Raw genomic sequence first — 20075 nt, 5'->3', positions numbered from 1 at the left:
TTTCAGACTCATTCATATTGTAGGTCATTCTGAACTGATTAAAACTATTAGGAGTGAGTGGAGAATATGTCAGTAGCCAACTCGAGCCTATAAGGGAACCCAAGTCTTTCCATGTTTTCGAAAAGACCCATCATTTCGAAACATGGGGGCCAACAGCTTGACCCGGCTTCAAGTGACATTCAAGGATCTCCCTGTTAGTCTCATACCGCTCAACTCGGGCCTGAGTTTTAAACATGGCCCGCAGCTCTTGCATGATCGTGTAGGCATCCTTGGTTTCGAACCTCTTTTGGAGGTTCGGCTCCATGGCTGCTACCATCAAACAAGTGATTGGTATAGACTTATCACTAGCCTGTTTTGCACGACGTTTTTCAGCGTCAGTTGATTCATCAGTTATTACAGGAAGCGGGGTATCTAAGACGTCCTCTCGACCCTCAAACCTCAGAACGAGTCTTAAGGTCCTTTCCCAATTAAGGAAATTTTCACCATTCAGTCTGTCCTTTTCCAGAAAAGGACGAATGTTGAAACCGGAGTTGTTGTTGTTGTTATTAGACATGATATCTACAGACAGAAAAATAAGGCAAAGTTCAATTTTATGTTTATAAAGCAACCTAAAACATGTAAAAGGTTTCTAGGTTGACCACCTATTCAAAATTAAAGTCCCCTATGAATAAGTGTTTTACAAGATCCTATCAACATGTAACACTAAGCAGACGGAGGCCTTATCTTAACGTTACATTATCAAGGTAAGTAAACTCTTTTACTAATTATAACACTTTATAACTCTTGTTTAGATGGATAAACATCGCATGTTTAACTATCTCTTGCTTCAAAATTCAAAACGCTTTTGATAATTTTGTTAAGGACAACCAAACTAAGTTGTAAAATTCGCAATTTTACCTTATTATCCCAAAATTAATGATAACACCCTGCGGAGGCATGACCTATTACTATTAATTAAGGGTTTTATAAGTACTTTATGTTTGGAAAAGCAAACCTTAATATTTACGGGGCCTAAGTTTATTATGTTGTTATGAATTAGTGAACTCTAGCGCATCAACAACCAACATACAATAAACTTATAAGCATTTTAAAGAATAATAAAATGCGAAAATAAAATGATCTAGTATGGCCCCTAATCCTAAGAACTAAGCATCAATGGCTCCTTCTTGGACTCTTCATGGATCTCCATCCACCTTTTCCATGGGCCTTCTCTTGATGGACTCTTCTTTGGATTACATAAGTATCAAAAATAATTTACATAATAACTAAATTAAATAAATTACAAAAATACTTAACGATACGCAGATCGTATTTAAAATTACAAGAATACATCACGATACGCAGATCGTATTTTCTATCTTAATTTGGGCCATACTAGTCATACATAGCAAATATATCATATATAAAAGCCACATAATAATATCATATATTATGCTTGCCAATCAATTAAAATATCAAATATTCTTAATTAAAGCAAGAAGATAAAATTTTAAGTAATATCTAATCACCTAAAGATTCTATCCCTTAAAACTAGCCTAATTAATTTTAATTAGATTAAAAAATCAGATTATGGATTGAAATTTATGACCAAGTCAATAATTAACATAATTGAAATTTACTTATCTTTCTCAAAATCTGTTTTCAAATAAAACTTCCAAAAGATAAAAAAAAAATAAAAAACTTGGCTGCTGCCCAGTCTTTTAGTCACGTTTCTTTTATAAATTTTGTTTTTTTTTTCTTTTTAATTTTGGAAAACGTGAAACTAGCAGCAGCAAGGCTGCTTTCACGCTCCTCTGCCCAGAAGGTCGTATAACCAAAAGATTTTCCGGCAACCCTTTCGAGCCCTCTCACCGGCAACTCGCCGGTTGTTTCTTTCGAGAGCCGACGTCGAACGCCGATACTTCACCTGCGGCGGCGAGCAGCGCATTGCTCCGCACGTCAAACGTGCTTCGCACGTGGCTGCTGCCACCACCACCCTCGCTCACTTCGACTGCTCGCCGGCAGTCGCCATTCGTTCCCCCGACTTTTCGCCGGCAGACATCCGACCACCGGAGACCGGAGCACCCACGGTGGCTGCTCCTCTTCTCCCTTTCAATTTTCTTTTCTTTTCCTTTTGAAAGATATTAAAATTACAACCTTTTGTAAATTTAATTAGGTGATCTTGATTAAGTTAAACATAACTCTTTATGCTTAATACAGAAAATTAAATTTAAAATCTTTATTTTAATTAATTTTCAGATTATTCATATAATTAATCACTAATTCATATAAAACACCTTTTACATGAATTTATCTTCATACATAAACGATTTTAAGCATGAAAATTTTATGAATAACATGAATTTATTTTCGAAATTTAAAGATCTAAAATCAGAATTTTATAAATTTCGAAAATTAGGGTTTAGGAGGTGAAAAAAAATTTCGGCTATGAAATATTGAGAAAGAAAGTAATTAAAACTCCTTTTAACAAATTTCAATTAATTATTCAATCCATAATTTAATTCCTCCCCTTAATCAAATTAAAATTAATCATACATAAACTAAACTTTATGACCAAAATTCTATATGCAAGAGGCTAAAACTGATACCACTGTAGGAATATATAAGTACTATAAAGCGGAATTTCATGAATCAAATTCATAAGCACTTAAAACAGGATCACATGCATATACAATTAAGGATCACATACAAGTTTAGAAATAACCTTTGTAGCGTGATTTCCACAAAGCTTGAATAACCCGGATTGAGAATCTCAGATGTGATTCCTCTACTTAGTCCACCAACCCGGATCAACACTCCACCAATGCTAGTTGGAAAGGAAGAAAACTTCTTTCTTGTTTTTGGAGTTTAAACGTGACTTTGATGAAGAGAGAGAATAGGAGAGAGAAAATAATAAGAGAATAAACTAACTGTTTACTTTTCTGCCTAACCCAAATATATAATAGTATTTAGGTCAGATTTCTCTCCTTATTCCCTCTCTTGGCCGGCCACCCTAGGGCCCTCTTGGGCTCTAGGTTCCTTTTGTTGATCCAGGTTTAATGTGTGACCTTGTAGGATCCGTTACATTGGGCTTCGGGTTTATTTATTTACAAATCCGAAGTTCTATAGCTTTCTCTAGCAAGACGTATAGACGACCCAATATAACGAACTTATTATCTCTATAATATGATCCATTATACATTAGTAATTGCATTTAAGTCGAGGACATAAATCCTTCAGGGAGGAAGTGCAAGAGTGCTACATGCAGTGGAGTTTAATTAGGAGTAGGAGGAGAGAGAAATATTTTAGGGGAAATAGGAGAGAAATAGAAGAAAGTAGGAAAAAAGCGACAGTCAATGCTAGAAGCCGACTAGTCAACATCGGAAAGTGGAGTAAGGTTGATACCTGAAAAAAATTGTTTAAGGTCTTAAGTTACCAGAAAATTTTTAAAAGGTTGTTTCTCGTAAAAAGTGGTTTTTAAAAGGTTATTTTCTGACAAATTATGCTTAATTTTAAGATACTTTAGTTAATTTTAGGGTAATTTTGATAGATACTTCCTCCATTCTTTTATTATTGCAACATTTTTCTTATTTGAAATTTCATATTAATTGAAACATTACTAAATTTGATGAGGTCCATTTTTTCATATCTCTCTATCTCTCTCATCTCCTTGAAAAACGTACAACCCCTACATGTTGTAATTATTAAAGAATGGAGAAAGCATAAGTGTAACTTTAAATAATTTATGGTAATTGTTTCGGGTAAAAACTTGTATTATGCGGGATGGATCGAGATTAGGGTTAATGAGAGCCGGATGCTCGAAGATCGCTAGGAGACCTGCACAGGACGAGGGTTAGACTACCCGGGGGTGGATTTGAGATCGCCCCTCCGACGATCAAGTCAGTTGATGTGTATTAATTGGGATCTGTGAAGTAGTTTGTCTAGAAGTTATGGCCTCAATAAATGGGGATCTGCCCCATATTTATAGGTGTTGAAATGTGTGTAGAATGTCTCTGCCATGCTGGCACAGGTTTTAAGATGGGTGGGTCCCACTGGAGGACTGCCAAGCTGGCAGGGAGCTTTGGAGCATGTAGTGGCCCACTAAGGATTATTGGGCCCAAACAGTAACTTTAGATAGTTATAATGATAACTTAAAATAGTTGTAGGATAACTTAATTTCGGTAACTTTGGCTAATTTTACAATAACTAATATTGACTAGCAGTAGGGTAACTTTGACTAATCTTTGGGTAACATTTGACTAATCGTGTTAGTTAGCTTTTAAGCTAACGTTCTAAAATAGTCAAAGGAACCATTTAAATTAAATCAAAAAATATAAAAGGAAAGAATACTGACGTTGAAACATTATATTTCCCCTCAAAAAAAAATACTGACGTTGAAACAAAAGTAGAGTGTGTTGAAACAAAGTAGAAAATGGTAAACTATACGGAAAAGTGGAAAAGTGGTAAAGTGGTAAAGTGGTAAAGCCCATAGATGACGACCAGTCGTACTATATCTATACCAGGCAGGTGGACCACATTCACTACTTAATAGCCTTATCATGCACTTATTAGGCTCGGCATAAAAAATAGGAGGCTTTTAGAGAACTCAAATACAAACAATTCATTAATCGACCTTCACGTGATTTAATGAAATTACATAAAATATAACCTACTACAACATGCTACTTATTTGTTAGGCCCAATTCAAGTGATAAGAGGCAATAGTTGGGTCCTCCAAATAATAAACGATAGTTGGAACCTATAAAAAATAATGATGCATAATTAAGACTCATAGATCAGTCAATTTTTCCTATTCAAACAAATGAAAAATCGAAATAATTTTAGCACATTCTAAATGTTTTACACACATTATGTCAAAACTCAAAAGGTATAACACATAAACGCTAACGATGCTTTATTTGAATAGTTATATTGTGATAAAACCAAACATGAGTACTCCAACATAATTTATTCATCATAGCTAAGTACATCTACAATAAAGAACTTTGAATAATGGGCATGAGGTGCTATTGCTGATTTTTATGTGATCAGTCAATAAACTATAAGTGATCGACCAATAAGCATTTACATGTCAAATGTTTTAGGGTCTCCATAATTCGATTTAGTTTAAAACCAAAAACATTACAGAAATGAACAAATCAGGTAAAGCAACAAGCAATGAAATCAAAGGCAGATAAGTAGAGCAGCCAAACTATAAGACAAATAAGCCTCTCTTAACCAGAACAATTGATAGTCGCGATTGCGATGGAAAAGAATTATGGGAAGTTTAGGGACCAAAAGAAGAGAGATGGAGGATTCCACGACATGGGTAACATATAATGCAATAGGTCCATATCAGGAGCGGGCCTACTAAGGGTACTAGATGGCACATGCCCCACAGAGAAATCGATTTTCCTTTTTTTCAAGTTGGGGGAAGTTCATAAGATAAAACTATTATCCGTGCAATAACTTGAAGCAATGTAACTTTGGTTCAATGGTAAACTTTCGAACTCATCATCATCTTGTACTCTCGAAAGCGGGTTCGAATTCCATATATACCAATTCCATTTTTTTCTTTCTTCTATAGTTCATGTCTTTTTTTCCATTTATTTTACTTTTTATACTTCCTTCTCTTATCTCTTTTACTATATTTTATTTTTTATATTAGACCTTCATTTCATTATCTTGAATAGACTCCATTTCACTTAATTTTAGCTCTAAGTTTAACCATTCTTTTTTTTTTTCCTGATTTAACAATTATTCTCCTTTCGTTTTCAAATAAATTCAACTTTATAACTTTATACGTTATTGCTATATTAAGTATGACCAATATTTATTTTTTATTTATTTTACTTTTTATATTTCTTTCACTTTTCTCTTTTACTATTTTTTTATTTTCTATATTAGATCTTCATTTCATTATCTTGGATGGACTCCATCTCTCTTAATTTTAGCTTTAAGTTTAACCATTTTTTTTTTCTGATGTAACAATTATTCTCCTTTCTTTTATAAATAAATTTCTCGCTAACCCGACCCAACATTCAAATATATGTCCTACATTCATTCATGAAGGTACTCCATTGGGTTAAAGATCATATCAACGGGTCTTCCATCTTGCAATAAGGCATATCTTGTCTAGGCAAAATTTTGGAAATGATATCCTTATTTCTATTTAACTTTATACGTTATTGCTATATTAAGTATGACCAATATTTATTGTTCATTTTTTCTTTTTATTTTATAATTATTTTTCTTTTATATCAATTTCATTTTTTTTCTTTCTTCTTTCGTTCATGACTTTTTTTTTCATTTATTTTACTTTTTATACTTCTTCCTCTTATCTCTTTTACTATATTTTATTTTCTATATTAGACCTTCATTTCATTATCTTGAATAGACTCCATTTCACTTAATTTTAGCTCTAAGTTTAACCATTCTTCTTTTTTTCTTGATTTAACAATTATTCTCCTTTCGTTTTCAAATAAATTCAACTTTATAACTTTATACGTTTGCTATATTGAGTATGACCAATATTTATCTTTCATTTATTTTACTTTTTATATTTCTTTCACTTTTCTCTTTTACTATTTTGTTATTTTCTATATTAGATCTTCATTTCATTATCTTGGATAGACTCCATCTCTCTTAATTTTAGCTTTAAGTTTAACCATTCTTTTTTTTTTTTTTTTTTCTGATGTAACAATTATTCTCCTTTCTTTTTAAAATAAATTTCCCGCTAACCCGAGCCAACATTCAAATATATTTCCTACATTCATTCATGAAGGTACTCCTATTGGGTTAAAGATCATATCAACGGGTCTTCCATCTTGCGATAAGGCATATCTTGTCTAGGCAAAATTTTGAAAATGATATCCTTATTTTTATTTAACTTTATACGTTATTGCTATATTAAGTATGACCAATATTTATTGTTCATTTATTTTATTTTATACTTATTTTTCTTTTCTCCTTTGCTGTTTTTATTTTCTATATTAGATCTCCATTTCATTGGTTTGAATAGACTCCATCTCTCTTAATTTTAGGTCTAAGTTTAACCATTTTGTTTTTTTTCCTGATGTAACAATTATTCTCCTTTTGTTTTCAAATAAATTCAACTATTTAACTTTATACGTTATTGCTATATTAAGTATGACCAATATTTATTTATTTACAAATACTTAAACATAATTTTACCATGTAACATTTTGGATTTTTCTATAATTACATTAACCAAATTACAATATCAAATTCTCAAAAAAATTTAGGAACATATATATAATTGATTAGGGTAAAATTCAATCAGTTGAATTTACTAAAAATGAAGATAACATTGAAATGTCGATATATAATGAAGGTTTGTCTAATACATGTTTCAAATAATATAAAGGTTGATTTTCTTATTGTTTAAACTAAATTTCTCTTATGTTATTATGATTATTATTTATTTTTTTTAGTTTGGTTAGGATCCTCCAAGTTCAAAACTCTAAATCCGCCCCCTGGTCCATATGCTTTGACCCAATCACAAACACTCATATTCTTCATGTAATAATATTTGTATAGTTGAGTTAGGTAGTATATACTTTATATCCGTTAGCTCTTAGCCAATACATATCTGATTACTCCAACTTTTGAGTTCTGAATAATAGTTTTACTGCTTTCTTTGCAATAATGTTTATAGTAGGTATAAAACTAGTTAAGATTAAGAGTATACGTATGTTTCACCAGAAAAAGAAATAGAGTATAAGTTAGGGATGACAACGGGGTAGACTTGGACCCGATTATGCATAATTCGACTCCGACCCTACAAGAAGTCGGATATTAAATCCGAGTCCAACTCCGAAAATCCAAATCCGACCCGACTTTAAATCCAAAAATCCGACTCTAAATCCGATCCAACATAAAATTCGAACATCTGACATAAAATCCAAACATCTAACTTAAAATCCTATCATCCGACTCGGAACTCGGTCCGACTTATTTTTTTACCCATTTTTTATAATAGAATAGTCTTCTATAATACAATAATCTAATCATTACAATTTATCCTAATAATCATATGAAAATCTTATATAGTACAAATAATCTAAATATTATTATTTATGTTTTTTAACAATTATTCTTTAATGGAAAAATCCTATATAGTACAATTGGCTGAAAGTCAAAGTCAGATTATACATAAATAATTCATAAACATAAGTAAGAAAAAAGTATTAATTGACTCAAAGTCGGAGTCGGATTCGGATTATTTTATGAGATCTGACTCCGACCCTCCTCCGACACGGAGTCGGACTTTATAAACAGAGTCGGAGTCGACTTTCGAATTTTTTCCTTCGAATCGTAGCGGGCTAGAGTTAGATTCGGACTAAGTTGTCATCCCTAGTATAAGTACTCCCTCCTACAAAATATTCTTGCTACAAAGTATTCAGGAATCAGGACCCTCTGATAGGATGGAAAAAAAATCAAATTTTATTATACTTAACAATTAGCATGAACTAATTTTTTCCATAACTTTTTTCACATTAAATGCAAAAAGTTATTCAAAAAAAATGCAGCATTGCACTTGTTTAGGTTGATTTAAACTTTGTCGTACTTATTTAAAATTTTTTAGAAGATATCTTAATTATCTATACTTAGCTTGAACCTCTTTTTTTTTAAGGTGAAAATAAAGCGGATTCACGAATATTATATTCTTGCTTTGATTTCATGATTCCATCAAATAAAATATATTTATGTCATAATTTTTTAATAATAATTTATGAATTTTGCCAAAATCCCCATAAATTTTATTATTAGACTATGTAATATCTTTGGTTAATATAGATAAACAGTGTGAAAAGTAATAGATATTAATCGGTAAGTGGAATCCTTCAAGCTATATGGGGTTATTGCTTGCTATTAGAGAACATTAGAGCGTAAAAATGGTATAGCTTGTAACTTGTAAATATGATATGGCTAAGACAAGTCACATAAGGTTGTTGCTTGTCATTGAAAATGCTCTTAAAAGTGACACAAGTTAAGTACACGCGATTTCAAAAACTCGTAAGTACAAATCCTAAAAACCATATTAGTAATATATAAAGAGTTGAAGGTGAAGAGCTAGGTAGTTAGTGACTTGAAGAGGCCACTTCTTTCATGGGATGTAAGGAGTTTTCCTATGAATATATATAGTTCCTATGTCCCTTCAAAGTCGTACTGATTTGCATGTGGTTTGTTTTATGCTGGGGAAATTGGACCTAATTTTCCCTAATGGCTATTGTACTGCTTAGTTGTCAGTACCTCCTTGTTAAAAAAAAGAGTGATAATATGCATACTCCTTAAGATCTTAAAGATATAAGGATGTTCGCATAAAGACGTTGGATAGCATAAAGATGTACCCCACATATTTAAAGTTATATTCTTGATGTAATGAATTAAAAGTTCTTTAAAGATATAAAGAAATAAAATGGTATGAAGACAATTCATACAAACTATGAGATCAAAATTCATGCAGATATAAGCAAGGATGTTAGAGTGTAAAAGAAAGTGGTACTAATATCGAATCAGAACCACACTTTCGATGGTCAAAATATTTCTTTAGATCATTTTTTTTTTTCCGTTGATGATAAGGGAATAAGAAGACCTATAATATTAACATCCAACTTTTCATGTGCAAAAAGTGATGGTAATGGTTCATTGTTCAAGCCCATGAAAAAGACTTCAAGTGTTAACTATAAAACAAAATAAAGAACAGAGACATAGACGCTGCTGAGTAAGCAAAGCTGAGGGCATGGAGGAGGAATGTACTAGAGAAAGGTTGCTTTCTAAGATATGCTTTATTTCACTTTTAAAAAAAGAAAAAGATTACTTTCTTTTTCACTTTTGGGTTTTCTAAAAAAATACTCCTCCGTTTCATAATAGATGCCACATTGTTGTTAAAACGGATTATTAGACAAAATTTCCTAAGCATGTTTAAGTAGTATAAAGTGAAGTAGATTAATTGTAGTGGTCCCCATGTGAAAGGAGGGAAAAAAAACTGTTGGGGACCACATATAAAGTGAATTAGATTAGTGTACTTAAAACAAGTTAGTAAGGGAAAAATGGTAAGTATAAGGCAAAAGTTACTAAATAAGAAAAAAAAAACGTTGTTGCATCTATTTTAAAACACCCAAGAATGTACAACGTGGCATCTATTATGAAACGGAGGAAGTACAAGTTTTGGTGTCAAAACTTAATGACCCAAATGATAAGTTCCAAACTAAAATTATGCAAAACACAAATGCCTTCAGGGATTTTTATTATAAGGAAAGCTAATAATATGAAATGTGGAGAAGTCAAATTGTTGAAAAATAGAAGTATCAATTTCTGAGTCTGCTTGGTTAAAGTAACCTTAAAAAAGAAGTGGAATAACCATTTATAAATTTGTATTTTTTTAATGTCATAAATTTAGAGTTCTTGAGGATATATAAAGATGTGAAATTATTACATAAAGACGTAATCCATACATACTGCAAGATCAAATATCTTGAGTGTAGGAATATATAAGTACTATAAAGCGGAATTTCATGAATCAAATTCATAAGCACTTAAATCAGGATCACATGCATATACAATTAAGGATCACATACAAGTTTAGAAATAACCTTTGTAGCGTGATTTCCACAAAGCTTGAAAACCCGGATTGAGAATCTCAGATGTGATTCCTCTACTTAGTCCACCAACCCAGATCAACACTCCACCAATGCTAGTTGGAAAGGAAGAAAACTTCTTCTTTGTTTCTTGGAGTATAACGTGACTTTTAAGAGAGAGAATAGGAGAGAGAAAATAATAAGAGAATAAATGACTGTTTTCTTTTCTGCCTAACCCAAATATATAAAAGTATTTAGGTCAGATTCTCTCCTTTTCCCTCTCTTGGCCGGCCACCCTAGGGCCCTCTTGGGCTCTAGGTTTCTTTTGTTGATCCAAGTTTAATGTGTGACCTTGTAGGATCCGTTACATTGGGCTTCGGGTTTATTTATTTACTAATCCGAAGTTCTATAGCTTTCTCTAGCAAGACGTATAGACGACCCAATATAACGAACTTATTATCTCTATAATACGATCCATTATATATTAGTAATTGCATTTAAGTCGAGGACATAAATCCTTCAATCTCCCACTTGTCCGAGACGAGTGTGCAATGTTTTTATTCCTCAAGTCTCTTAATGTCTTAATTTGATAGTATGATCATATTTCTATATCATCCATACTAGCTTTCAAATTATTCCTTGAAATCCGAGTTCAAATTGTCAAACAAATGATCATCGAATGATCCATTTGAGCACGGCCATGCATTTTCAATTTTTCACTCTTCAAGGGGCCAAGACACCTATCCTATCTCATATAGGAGGACTTTTCCAATCTTGTAGTAACCAATACTCCCACTCAACTTTTAGCACAACCTGAATGCTGCCTTTATAGTCCCCTTTTACGGCATGACGTTTGACAGTATCAAAGCTATACTAATCATTGGGCTAAGTAATGTTCTACTCATGTCTCAGGAATCTACTAATATAATTTCGAAGTTATAAAACTTCTAAGTAGGTCAAGTTCGACTATGTATCAACTATACATGTCCATATGATTGATTAAACATCTCTATGTTTCCATAGCCCATGAAACGGCGCTATCAATCAATCTTATATGCTAATCCCTTTAATAAGTCATTTATGTCCAGTTTAATGACTTAGATTAGGAACTTTAATATTCTATGAATTCTGTTCACTTATGGTGTTTCATTCATCAAATCACATATTTGACAAAACCATAGAATTCAAGATATATTTTGGACATTTTATTTAATACCAAACCAAAATTAAATAAGACAAAATTTATTATCATAAACATAAATAGCAAAACCATGTCTTTACATTGTAATAAGTTTCTCTAAACCTAGTACAATCTAAAGCCACTCTAACATTTGCTTCAAGCCTATAGCCCTAGCGTGACACTCATGCTTGGGTTGAGGTAGCGGTTTAGTTAGCGGATCAGCCACGTTCTCATCCGTATGAACTTTGCAGATTCTGACATCCTTCCTGTCAACTATCTCTCGAATGAGGTGATACTTCCTCATCACATGCTTGGACTTGTTATGTGACCTTGGCTCTTTTGCTTGCGCAATAGCACCATTGTTGTCACAAAACAACTCAATTCCTTCCAGAACACTAGGTACGATATCCAGCTCTGTCAAGAATTTCTTTATCCAAACTGCTTCCTTAGCTGCTTCAACTGCTGCTAAATATTCTGATTCTGTCGTAGAGTCTGCTACAGTGCTTTGCTTTGAGCTCTTCCAGCTCACTGCTCCTCCATTCAGACGAAAGACATACCCTGACTGAGAGCGGTAGTCATCTCTGTCGGTTTGGAAGCTTGCATCCGTGTAACCTTCAACAACCAACTCACTTTGTCCCCCATATACTAAGAACATGCCTTTAGTCCTCCTTAAGTACTTAAGGATGCTCTTAGCTGCAGTCCAGTGTGCTTCTCCTGGATTTGCTTGGAACCTGCTACACATGCTCAAGGCATATGCAACATCAGGTCGAGTACTTATCATGGCATACATAATAGACCCTATAGCCGAAGCATAAGGAATGCTACTCATTCGCTTTAACTCATCAGGCTCAGTCGGGCACTGACTCTTGCTAAGCGATATGCCATGTGACATGGGAACGAAACCTCTCTTCGAGTTTTCCATGTTGAACCTTGTAAGAACCTTATCAATATAAGTTTCTTGACTCAGCCCAATCATCCTTCGAGACCTATCTCTATGGATTTTAATTCCCAGTATGTACTCAGCTTCTCCAAGGTCCTTCATAGAGAAACAACTCTTTAACCATTCCTTGACTGACTCAAGCATTGGTATGTCGTTTCCCATGATTAGTATGTCATCTACATACAGAACCAAGAAGACTAAGCTGCTCCCACTAAACTTCTTGTAAACACAAGACTCTTCTTCGCTTTTGATGAAACCAAATTGTTTGATTGCCTCATCAAACCGAAGATTCCAGCTCCGAGATGCCTGCTTCAATCCATAAATGGATCTCTGAAGCTTGCAAACCCTTTTAGGATTTTCTGGATCTTCAAAACCTTCAGGTTGTGTCATGTACACATCCTCATTCAAGAACCCATTCAAGAATGCGGTTTTGACATCCATCTGCCAAATTTCGTAATCGAAAAATGCAGCAATCGCTAAAAGTATCCGAATTGATTTAAGCATTGCTACTGGAGAAAAGGTCTCATCATAGTCTATACCATGAACTTGTCTGAATCCTTTTGCAACCAGTCTTGCTTTGTAGACATAGACATTTCCATCTTTTCCTGTTTTCAATTTGAACACCCACTTGCATCCAATAGGGTTAACCCCACAGGCAAGTCAACAGTGTCCAAACTTTATTCTCAGACATGGAGTCTAACTCGGATTTCATGGCCTCAAGCCATTTCTCAGAGTCTGGGCTCGTCAAAGCTTGTTTGTAGGTAGTAGGTTCTGAATTTTCCAAAATCATAATTTCAGAATTCTCAGTCATTAGGAAATCAACCAACCTTTTGTTTGGAATCCTTGGTCTACTAGACCTACGCGGGGTCTGAGCATCAAGAGAAACGTTCTCTTCAACAGTTTGAAGATTTTCGCTTGATTCAACTTCGAATGGGACGGTAGGAGGTTCATGCGTTGAATACGTTATCTCCTCAACATGACTTTCGTCTTGTTGGGCCGTCTCTGACATGGTGTGAGCCACGTCCAGTTGTTGCTCATCTCGAATTTCTTCGAGTGTTATTTTACTCCCACTTGTCTTTCTAGAAACAAATTCCTTTTCAAGAAAGACACCATCACGAGCAACAAACACTTTGTTCTCTTGACGGTTATAGAAGTAATAACCCCTTGTCTCTTTTGGATATCCCACAAAGAGACATTTATCTGACTTGGGTGCGAGTTTGTCTGATAGTAACCGCTTTACATAGACCTCGCATCCCCAGATTTTAGAAAAGACAAGTTTGGAGGTTTTCCATTCCATAACTCATATGGAGTCTTTTCTACAGCCTTTGACGGGCTCCTATTTAGTGTGTGTGCAGCAGTTTCGAGAGCGTATCCCCAAAAAGAAATCGGTAGATCAGCAAGACTCATCATAGATCGAACCATATCTAGCAAGTTCGATTCCTCCTTTCAGATACACCATTTAACTGTGGTGTTCCTGGTGGAGTTAATTGTGAAAGAATTCCACAATCCTTTAGATGATCATCAAACTCTTGGCTCAAATATTCACCACCACGATCGGATCGTAGTGCTTTTATTGTCTTACCAAGTTGATTCTGTACTTCATTTTGGAACTCTTTGAATCTATCAAAAGATTCCGACTTATGTTTCATTAAGTAAATTAGCCATATCTACTCAAATCATCAGTGAAGGTGATGAAGTAATTAAACCCTCCCCTTGCCTTTGTGCTCATAGGACCACATACATCTGTATGTATGAGTCCTAAAAGATCGCTGGCCCTTTCACCTTTTCCAGTAAATGGTGATTTGTCATCTTACCCATTAAGCATGATTCACATACATCAAATGATTCGAAATCAAATGATGGAATTATACCGTCCTTTTGTAACTTGTGAATGCGCTTTTGGTTTATATGACCCATTCGGCAATGCCAAATATAGGTTAGGTTAGAATCATTTGATTTCTTTTTCTTGCTATCTATGTTATAGACTTGTAATGATTTATCAAGCACATATAAACCATTTATCAAATTAGCTCTGGCATAGAACATATTATTGTAAGAAATGGAACAACATTTGTTCTTTATTTCAAAGCAAAAACCTTCAGAATCCAAAACTGAAACCGAAATTATGTTCTTAGTTATTGTAGGAACGAAATAACAATTATTTAATTCTAAAATAAGCCCAGATGGCAAGTGTAGACTATAGCTCCCGACGGCAAGTGCAGCAACTCGTGCTCCATTTCCAACGCGTAGCTCTACCTCGCCTTTTGCCAACTTCCTACTTCTTTTTAGTCCCTGCACATCATTAACATGTGAGAACCACAACCGGTATCAAATACCCATAAAGAAGTAGAAGTCAAATTGATTTCTATAACATATATACCTGAAGTAGAAGCCCCAGACTTCTTTATTTCCTCCAAGTATATCGGGCAGTTCCTCTTCCAGTGTCCAATCTTGTGACAGTGGAAGCACTTGCTTTCCGCAGCAACCTTGGGCTTGGCGGTTGGCTTAGGTTTTTCAGCGACAGTGGCAACTTGCTTGCCTTTGTCCTTCTTTCCTGCCCATTTCTTTTTGAAACCCTTTCCCTTTTGAACCAACAGAACCTCTTTCTTTGGTTCAACCTTAGGGATGTTCCTTTCAGCATTGACCAACAATCCATGCAGCTCTTGCAAAGTCTTTTCAGACTCATTCATATTGTAGGTCATTCTGAACTGATTAAAACTTTCAGGTAGTGAGTGGAGAATGATGTCAGTAGCCAACTCGAGCCTATAAGGGAACCCAAGTCTTTCCATGTTTTCGAAAAGACCCATCATTTCGAACACATGGGGGCCAACAGCTTGACCCGGCTTCAAGTGACATTCAAGGATCTCCCTGTTAGTCTCATACCGCTCAACTCGGGCCTGAGTTTTAAACATGGCCCGCAGCTCTTGCATGATCGTGTAGGCATCCTTGGTTTCGAACCTCTTTTGGAGGTTCGGCTCCATGGCTGCTACCATCAAACAAGTGATTGGTATAGACTTATCACTAGCCTGTTTTGCACGACGTTTTTCAGCGTCAGTTGATTCATCAGTTATTACAGGAAGCGGGGTATCTAAGACGTCCTCTCGACCCTCAAACCTCAGAACGAGTCTTAAGGTCCTTTCCCAATTAAGGAAATTTTCACCATTCAGTCTGTCCTTTTCCAGAAAAGGACGAATGTTGAAACCGGAGTTGTTGTTGTTGTTATTAGACATGATATCTACAGACAGAAAAATAAGGCAAAGTTCAATTTTATGTTTATAAAGCAACCTAAAACATGTAAAAGGTTTCTAGGTTGACCACCTATTCAAAATTAAAGTCCCCTATGAATAAGTGTTTTACAAGATCCTATCAACATGTAACACTAAGCAGACGGAGGCCTTATCTATAACGTTACATTATCAAGGTAAGTAAACTCTTTTACTAATTATAACACTTTATAACTCTTGTTTAGATGGATAAAAATCGCATGTTTAACTATCTCTTGCTTCAAAATTCAAAACGCTTTTAATTTTGTTAAGGACAACCAAACTAAGTTGTAAAATTCGCAATTTTACCTTATTATCCCAAAATTAATGATAACACCCTGCGGAGGCATGACCTATTACTATTAATTAAGGGTTTTATAAGTACTTTATGTTTGGAAAAGCAAACCTTAATATTTACGGGGCCTAAGTTTATTATGTTGTTATGAATTAGTGAACTCTAGCGCATCAACTAGGGGTGCTTATCGAGCTAGCCGAGCCCGAATAGCACTGGGCTCGGCTCGAGCTCGTTTATAATTTCTCAGGCTCGGCTCGGCTCGGCTCGTGAGCTCGCCGAGCTTGGGAGAGCCGAGCTCGAGCTCGGCTCGTGATGGAAAATTGGGGCTCGAGCTCGGCTCGCGAGCTCGTTTAGGCTCGCCTTGCGAGCTCGTTTAGGCTCGACTAATGAGCTCGGCTTGGCTCGAAGTAGGTGAGCTTGTTCACTCACCCATCATATGCTTTTATAACTTGATTTCCCTCTTAGCATTGCTAAGATTTCAATGTGGGACTTCATGGTTTGTTAAAGAAAAACAAACTCACTGTCCCCATTTCAATGTGGAACTTTGTGTTTTGTTTAAGATAAACAAACTCATTCTACATATGCTTATATAACTTGGAATCCCTCTTAGCATTGCTAAAATTTCAATGTGGGACTCCATGTTTGTTAAGAAAACAAACTCATTATACCCTTGTTTTGTTTACATATGCTTTTATAACTTGGAATCCCTCCTAGCATTGTTAAAATTTCAATGTGGGACTCCATATTTTGCTAAAGAAAAAATTATCAAATATTTTAAGGATTAAATAATCAACTATTTAAAATTATACTTCATTCCCCTATGAAGAAAATAAAGTATAGTTTTTGTTTCCCAACCAAGGAGATACAAAATTAAACTTTAAGTTGAAGTAAGGAATAGTAGCTATTTATAAAGAAAATAAGGTTGATCCTTGTTTTCTTAACCAATGTGGGACTTTAGTGCCTAGTGGAGTAGAGGTGAAGTTGGATCACAAATTAAAATATATAATTTGTAATCTAAATTAAAATATAAATTAGTATTAAATTTTTTAATATAAAATATTTATTTAATAAGAATATTTTTTTTAATATAAAATAATAAACGAGCTGCTCACGAGCTTTACGAGCCGAGCTTTGCCTAGCTCGGCTCGGCTCGTTTAAGTCTCGAGCCGAGCCCGAGCTCGAGCCGAGCTTCAACGAGCCGAGCTTTGACCGAGCTTTGACCGAGCCGAGCCCGAGCTGCTCGCGAGCTTGTCAGGCTCATTATCACCCCTAGCATCAACAACCAACATACAATAAACTTATAAGCATTTTAAAGAATAATAAAATGCGAAAATAAAATGATCTAGTATGGCCCCTAATCCTAAGAACTAAGCATCAATGGCTCCTTCTTGGACTCTTCATGGATCTCCATCCACTTTTCCATGGGCCTTCTCTTGATGGACTCTTCTTTGGATTACATAAGTATCAAAATAATTTAAATAATAACTGAATTAAATAAATTACAAAAATACTTAACGATACGCAGATCGTATTTAAAATTACAAGAATACATCACGATACGCAGATCGTATTTTCTATCTTAATTTGGGCCATACTAGTCATACATAGCAAATATATCATATATATAAAGCCACATAATAATATCACATATTATACTTGCCAATCAATTAAAATATCAAATATTCTTAATTAAAGCAAGAAGATAAAATTTTAAGTAACATCTAATCACCTAAAGATTCTATCCCTTAAAACTAGCCTAATTAATTTTAATTAGATTAAAAATCAGATTATGGATTGAAATTTATGACCAAGTCAATAATTAACATAATTGAAATTTACTTATCTTTCTCAAAAATCTGTTTCCAAAATAAAACTTCCAAAAGATAAAAAAAAAAAAAAATGGCTGCTGCCCAGTCTTTTAGTCACGTTCTTTTATCAAAATTTTTTTTTTTTTTTTTTTTATTTTAAAACTTTGAAAAAACCGTGAAACGCAGCACAAGACTGCTTTCACGCAAGTTTCACCGCCAAAAGTTCCGGCAACCATTGCAGGCCACTCCTGTCGACGACTTCACCGGAAACTCGCCGGTTTTTGAGACCGTGAGCCGACGCCGGCAGAAAGACCACCAGCGCCAGCCTATGAACTACCGAAAACGCGGCTAACAGCACTGCTCGCACGTCAAACGTGCGTCGCCTGCCGCCACGTCCTCCCTCGCTGACGCGACTACTCGCCGGCGTCTGCGACTCCCTCCCCGACTTCACGCCGGCAGACCATCGACCACGGAGCAGCCACCCTTGGCTGTTCCTTTTCTTTCTTCCTTCAAATTTTCTCCCCTTTTTTTTTATTTTTTTTTTTTATTTTAATATTGAAGGAAAGTAAAATTACAACTTATTGTAAAATTAACTTAGTGATCTTGATCAAATTAAACATAACTCTTTATGCTTAATACAGAAAATTAAATTTTAAAATCTCTATTTTAATTAATTTTCAGATTTATTCATATAATTAATCATTAATTCATATAAAACACCTTTTACATGAATTTATCTTCATACATAAACGATTTTAAGCATGAAAATTTTATTAATAACATGAATTTATTTTCGAAATTTAGAGATCTAAAATCAAAATTTTATAAATTTCGAAAATTAGGGTTTATTAGGTGGGAAAAATCGGCTATTAAAAAATGAGAAAGAAAGTAATTAAAACTCTTTTTAACAAATTTCAATTAATTATTCAATCCATAATTTAATTCCTCCCCTTAATCAAATTAAAATTAATCATACATAAACTAAACTTTATGACCAAAAATCTATATGCAAGAGGCTAAAACTGATACCACTGTAGGAATATATAAGTACTATAAAGCGGAATTTCATGAATCAAATTCATAAGCACTTAAATCAGGATCACATGCATATACAATTAAGGATCACATACAAGTTTAGAAATAACCTTTGTAGCGTGATTTCCACAAAGCTTGAAGAACCCGGATTGAGAATCTCAGATGTGATTCCTCTACTTAGTCCACCAACCCAGATCAACACTCCACCAATGCTAGTTGGAAAAGAAGAAAACTTCTTCTTTGGTTTCTTGGAGTATAACGTGACTTTTAAGAGAGAGAATAGGAGAGAGAAAATAATAAGAGAATAAACTGACTGTTTTTGTTTTCTGCCTAACCCAAATATATAAAAGTATTTAGGTCAGATTCTCTCCTTTTCTCCTCTCTTGGCCGGCCACCCTAGGGCCCTCTTGGGCTCTAGGTTTCTTTTGTTGATCCAAGTTTAATGTGTGACCTTGTAGGATCCGTTACATTGGGCTTCGGGTTTAATTATTTACTAATCCGAAGTTCTATAGCTTCCTCTAGCAAGACGTATAGACGACCCAATATAACGAACTTATTATCTCTATAATACGATCCATTATATATTAGTAATTGCATTTAAGTCGAGGACATAAATCCTTCATTGAGGATATATCAAGATGTTAGAGTGTTAAAAAATAGTGATACTAATAATGAACTAGAACTGCACTTTCGATTGCCGAAATAGTTTCTTTAGATTTATTTTATATTTTTGGTTTGACGATTGATTGCCGAAACAATTTCTTAAGATTATTTTTATATTGCTTTGATGATAAGAAACAAGAACCGCTATAATGTAAAGATCCAATTGTTCATGTCACAAAAGTGAGTGCAATGGTTCATGCTCATCAAAAAGACTTAGGTGTTAACTACTTCAAAAAAAAAAAAGTACAGAAAAGGACCTTAGCACTATTGGTACCTATTGATTCGATCCAAAATACTCGATTTGAGAC

General features: G+C 34.4%; 1 long non-coding RNA gene across 1 annotated transcript; it reads right to left on the bottom strand.

Moving 5' to 3' along the window:
- Nucleotides 1-378: 378 nt before the first annotated feature.
- On the bottom strand, nucleotides 379-2926 carry LOC130590332 (uncharacterized). The gene is made up of 2 exons (XR_008967949.1): nucleotides 2705-2926; nucleotides 379-558 (listed from the first exon to the last, which is right to left on the bottom strand). It is a non-coding gene; the product is annotated as an uncharacterized LOC130590332 (long non-coding RNA).
- Between the last annotated feature and the right edge of the window lie 17149 nt (nucleotides 2927-20075).

This window comes from Beta vulgaris, chromosome 2 (assembly GCF_026745355.1).
Source record: "Beta vulgaris subsp. vulgaris cultivar EL10 chromosome 2, EL10.2, whole genome shotgun sequence".
In the NCBI taxonomy this organism is placed as follows: Eukaryota; Viridiplantae; Streptophyta; class Magnoliopsida; order Caryophyllales; family Amaranthaceae; genus Beta; species Beta vulgaris.
The sequence above is the reverse complement of the archived record's forward strand: the minus strand, read 5'-3'. Positions and strand labels throughout refer to the sequence as shown.